Here is a 6,000-nt window from a genome sequence, read left to right on the forward strand (position 1 = left end):
TCAGGTCACGTATCTCGCTTCATGTGGGCCTTTTGTTTCCGCCACTCTTGGCTGCCGTGTCGTGGATGGCAGTGAAACCAGAAACGCTAGGACTGAACAAACGGCAGCTGACGCTCAGATCTATTATTAAGTGCAACTGGAGAAACGGTAGACGTCGCCCTGAAAAGCCTTCACCTTTGCTGCTCTTTCCTTCGAGTATCGGCCCTCTTTTTACCTGTAAGTCGTGGCATTTTGGGCGTGAAATTTGGGGGGGGGGGCATCCTTGGATTTTTCTTTGTTTGTGCCAACTTCTGTAACGTGAACTTGAAGTCAGCTCACTAATCACGTGAAACACGCGAGTTCCCACGTCCCATGAAATCAGTCGATCAGACGACGGGCCGCCGCTGGCTGCTCTGTCTCAGCAGGCCTCAGATCATCGTTGTCATCTTGCAAGACACGGCCGTATAAAGTGAGAGCCACCGGGAGAATCTGCTGGCACCAAGTTTACAGTCAGACATCACTGGGGTGGACACGGAGGGAGACGTACGCCTGGACGAGGGGACGCGGGCGTCACAAGGAGGTGCCCTGCGCCGCACTGCCTGCCATCAAGACCAGCCGCCTACACCCTCGAGGAGTTGCGGACTGGCAGATGCCCCTCTAGCAAACCGGACGGGTTGGTTGGCACTGCCAGTCACTCAGTGTGTTTGTCACAAGTCCTCCTTGATAATCACAAAGCAGAGAGCAATCAAGCAGCTTCACGATCATAAAATGGCCAAACTACTTGAATTACCGAGGAGAGGAAAGAGAACTCCGTCTGTCCGTCTGGTGTTGCAGTGGAACGACGACGCGCCGGTGTGGTGACAGACGTTATGGAAGGAGATGGAGGATGTGACTCACTAATGACGGCACCAGAGAGCGGCCGTGTGCGTGTGACGATGAGGACCCTTTAAATCCTGGAGGGCCCCTGTGGCTGCAGGTTTTCATTCTAACCCTTCTCTTAATCAGTGACCTCCTCTCCCATTCATTTTAGAAGACTCAGACCCCGCAATTGTTTCTTTTTCATTAATTAGCAGCCAAACAATAACGAGATCCCAAATGAACCAAACAACTTTGTCCATCACACAATATCTGAACATAAAGAAAGATGAAGGTCTCAGCTGATCTGCTCAGGGCCCCCAGTGAGAGAAGACCAACAATCACAGAAATGTCTGCTGTGGCCCAACGAGAGCAGCAACAAGAAGCCGTGGAGTTGAAGGACAAGTTTAATGAACGAGGAGACTCGGCGCCTCATTAAGCAGCTGCTTGGAGTTTGAGGCCCTGACTTAGGTGGTCTTCTGTTGGTCACTCACTTCACGTTTCATTTCTGTTTAAGGAAAGACATGAAGCAACTCAGAGGAACAAATCTGAAAAAACAAGTCAACTTGAACTCAAAAGAAGAGAATTAGCAGCAAAAACAGGTCAGCAATTAAGAGAAGGGTCAGAATGAAAACCTGCGGCCCTCCAGGACCGGAGTTGGGGACCCCCTGATTGAAATCAGTTTACGCTGCTATCACGGCTCCTATGACATTCAGAATTCATCTTAGGAGAGGAAATTCCAAAGGATTCACAGACGCCTTCTGAAAACTGGACACAAACCTGTGGTCCCCAAGAATTGGGAGGGGAACACTTAAGCAAACGTCAGAACCCACCCAACGTCCTGAGCAGGCCTGGCCCACCTGCTCCTTGGCCTTCACAAGTTCACACGGGGCTCTCGTACCCATTGGTTATATTTAGGTTTTGTCTCCATAAGAGTGATTGGCGTTCTCCCTCAGTGCCAGCTTGCTTTGCTTACGGGCACCGCTGTTCGATGGTTGTGGTGGACCTCCAGGAGTGTGTGACACATGACATCTTTGCCGCAGCCGTATAAAGGTCAGCATCCTGCTTTTCTTGGTCATCCATGGTTGGAGCCACCGAGGACTAAACCTTAGCGTCATTTCTTCTCCTTAGTTTCGAGTTTACTTGTTGCCACAATGTTTTCTAGGCAGTGGGATTGAGGGATGGCTGTGACCCCCCGCAACAAACAAAGACGTGCCACGATATCTCAGGGCACCCAAATTGGGGCTGACAGAGCGGACTTCTGCTGGCCACCATTCAAAGAGCACCACAGACTGTCAGTTCTTGCCTTTGAGGGTGAAGGAGTTGTCCAGAACTCTGCCATGTTTAAAACGCACAACTCGTTGGATTTGAAAAGCTTCAATATTTGTGCAACATCAGGCCTTCCCTGTAAGCCTGAATGGGAATCTGACCACCTGCTCGGTGAAGCCACTGGAGTTCAGCAGGCGGCAGACCGAGAAGATGGCTGGAATGACAGCCCCTCAGGTCACACACCCCTGAGACCAAGCAAAGCCCAATGGCCTGCCACGGCCTGCAGCATAAAGGGTCTGAGGCAACCAGGAGGCTTCACAAGCCCCACCAGACCTCCTCTGCCTCACCCTGGCGGGCTGGACACCTGACGCCTTCAACGGTCTATGCAGCGCTAAAGGGGTTAAAGCTTCAAAGTTACACTGAAAGGTGTAACAAATATCCAAGAGAAGGGATAACAGTAAAACCCTGGCGTGGAGGGAGACAAACTGCCAAATAAAAAGAGAGAAATAACAGGATGACAATTCGCTGCCAAACCTTCTCACAGCGCGGCTTGTAGACCCTGACCATCTCCTCCAGTCAGTCCCCAGTGACACCGTCGGTGGGTTAATGACAAGCGAGCAATAAGAATGTTAACAGTTCCAATGACTGTGTCCATAGCAGCAGTCAGACTTCGGGATTTTGGCACAAAGGTGTTCCTGGTGAATAAAGCAATGCAAGTTTGTGACTGGCTGACCAATTGGATTTCCAAATAAACTCATACACCCCCTCTGCTCCCCCCCAGCAAGGGCACCGTCTGTTGGAATGGTGAATATTTTCTTGGTGTTGTGACACAGGTGCCTGACCCGAGACAGACAGACACGGGAGGCACACGTACAGTGCATCCGGAAAGTATTCCCAGCGCCTCATCACTGTCTCCACATTTTGTTATGTTACAGCCTTATTCCAAAATGGATTAAATTCATTTTTTTCCTCAGAATTCTACACACAACACCCCATAATGACAACGTGAAAAAAGTTTACTTGAGGTTTTTGCAAATTTATTAAAAATAAAAAACTGAGAAATCCCATGTCCATAAGTATTCACAGCCTTTGCTCAATACTTTGTCGATGCCCCTTTGGCAGCAATTCCAGCCTCAAGTCTTGTTGAATATGATGCCACAAGCTTGGCACACCTATCCTTGGCCAGTTTGGCCCATTCCTCTTTGCAGCACCTCTCAAGCTCCATCAGGTTGGATGGGAAGCGTCGGTGCACAGCCATTTTAAGATCTCTCCAGAGATGTTCAATCAGATTCAAGTCTGGGCTCTGGCTGGGCCACTCAAGGACATTCACAGAGTTGTCCTGAAGCCACTCCTTTGATATCTTGGCTGTGTGCTTAGGGTCGTTGTTCTGCTGAAAGATGAACCGTCGCCCCAGTCTGAGGTCAAGAGCGCTCTGGAGCAGGTTTTCATCCAGGATGTCTCTGTACGTTGCTGCAGTCATCTTTCCCTTTATCCTGACTAGTCTCCCAGTTCCCCACAGCATGATGCTGCCACCACCATGCTTCACTGTAGGGATGGTATTGGCCTGGTGATGAGCGGTGCCTGGTTTCCTCCAAGCGTGACGCCTGGCATTCACACCAAAGAGTTCAATCTTTGTCTCATCAGACCAGAGAATTTTCTTTCTCTCATGGTCTGAGAGTCCTTCAGGTGCCTTTTGTCAAACTCCAGGTGGGCTGCCATGTGCCTTTTACTAAGGAGTGGCTTCCGTCTGGCCACTCTACCATACAGGCCTGATTGGTGGATTGCTGCAGAGATGAATGTCCTTCTGGAAGGTTCTCCTCCCTCCATAGAGGACCTCTGGAGCTCTGACAGAGTGACCATCGGGTTCTTGGTCACCTCCCTGACTAAGGCCCTTCTCCCCCGATCGCTCAGTTTAGATGGCCGGCCAGCTCTAGGAAGAGTCCTGGTGGTTTCGAACTTCTTCCACTTACAGATGGTGGAGGCCACTGTGCTCATTGGGACCTTCAAAGTAGCAGAAATTTTTCTGTAACCTTCCCCAGATTTGTAAATTGAGACAATCCTGTCTCGGAGGTCTACAGACAATTCCTTTGACTTCATGCTTGGTTTGTGCTCTGACATGAACTGTCAACTGTGGGACCTTCTATAGACAGGTGTGTGCCTTTCCATATCATGTCCATTTAACTGAATTTACCACAGGTGGACTCCAATGAAGCTGCAGGAACATCTCAAGGATAATCAGGGGATACAGGAGGCACCTGAGCTCAATTGTGAGCTTCATGGCAAAGGCTGTGAATACTTATGGACATGTGCTTTCTCAATTTTTTTATTTTTAATAAATTTGCAAAAACCTCAAGTAAACTTTTTTCACGTTGTCATTATGGGGTGCTGCGGTGGGTTGGCACCCTGCCCGGGATTGGTTCCTGCCTTGTGCCCTGTGTTGGCTGGGATTGGCTCCAGCAGACCCCCGTGACCCTGTGTTCGGATTCAGCAGGTTGGAAAATGGATGGATGGATTATGGGGTGTTGTGTGTAGAATTCTGAGGAAAAAAATGAATTTACTCCATTTTGGAATAAGGCTGTAACATAACAAAATGTGTAACAAGTGATGAAGCGCTGGGAATACTTTCCAGATGCACTGTATAACACCAATAGATGTTTTTATTTCCTTTTCTTCGCCTTCACGGTCACAACACCATCCAAGCACTAAGCACACACACCACCCCAATACTTGTCTTCTCTTTCTTTCTCCTCCACTCTCCTTCGGGTCAAGCTTCATCGTCCTCCTCCTCCTCCCGACTGGCTCCTTTTAGAAGACCCCCAGAAGTGCTCCAGGTGTTTGATGCTGTATTTCCAGGTGTGGGGGAAGAACTGCCCATAAGGGCTCCTCAGCTCAGCAGCTCCTGCTGCAGCACCCCCTGGTGGCGCCTGCGGATCCCAACAGGGCTGCACCAAACTCCAACTCCCATGAAGCCCTGCTGCAACCCAGGGGGGCTGCCATCTAGTGTCCCGGAGGAGGTAACGCTCTGGCCGGGTATAAGGACCCGGTCTGCACACCACAGTGTCTCCACCTCTGCTTCCAGACTGACGGGTACAAGCATTGTCTCCTTTAACGGCGCCACACACAGCACAGGCCTGAGGCAGCACCCGCCGTCCAGTTCCCGAGTGAGACGTGAGATATCATCGATGACCACGGCCACATATCTGTCCACATCACGGATTGATGCGAATGGACGCTTTCTACCATTTTGGTAATCTGCCGCTCTACAGTTAGAATGGGCAAATCGTTCATTCCAGACGAGATCTAACAAATAACACCGATGCGCTGTGTCTTTCAGGTCCTCTCCGTCTCCGTATTTGGTAAGACATTCTAAGATTGTACAGCTGCCCCCTGTAGCCCGATGTTTAGCGTTGCATTGACTTTTGAACGCACGTCTCATATTCTGCTCTTCTGATAAATTCCGCTCCACCTGCCTCATCGTTGAGTGACGCCAGACACTTGATCTTTTCACCGAGGTCATTCGGCCTCTCAATGGCCTCTCGTGACAAACCCAAACTCCTTCGCCCACCTGGCCTGTACACGTGTCACTTTGGCACGGTTTTAACGGTTCATAATTACAAGCATATCAGCCAAATGATCGATTTCTGTTCACATTTTAAACCGACAGTGAAACACAATCAATCATTTGCTCGCTGTGTTTGTAATCACGACGCGTTAACGCCGTGCCAAAATGAAATGCACCACATGCGTATGCGTCGATGGCACTCCAGTGTTACGTGTTGTCACAAATAGTAACGTAAATGCGATGAGCCATCGTGAACTGAAAGTTTTGAAGGCTGACATTCCTGCTAAAAAACGGGTTTCCAAGAGCAACCACTTCAGTTTGTGACTGTAAAATGA

This window comes from Erpetoichthys calabaricus, chromosome 8 (assembly GCF_900747795.2).
Source record: "Erpetoichthys calabaricus chromosome 8, fErpCal1.3, whole genome shotgun sequence".
Lineage (NCBI taxonomy): Eukaryota > Metazoa > Chordata > Cladistia > Polypteriformes > Polypteridae > Erpetoichthys > Erpetoichthys calabaricus.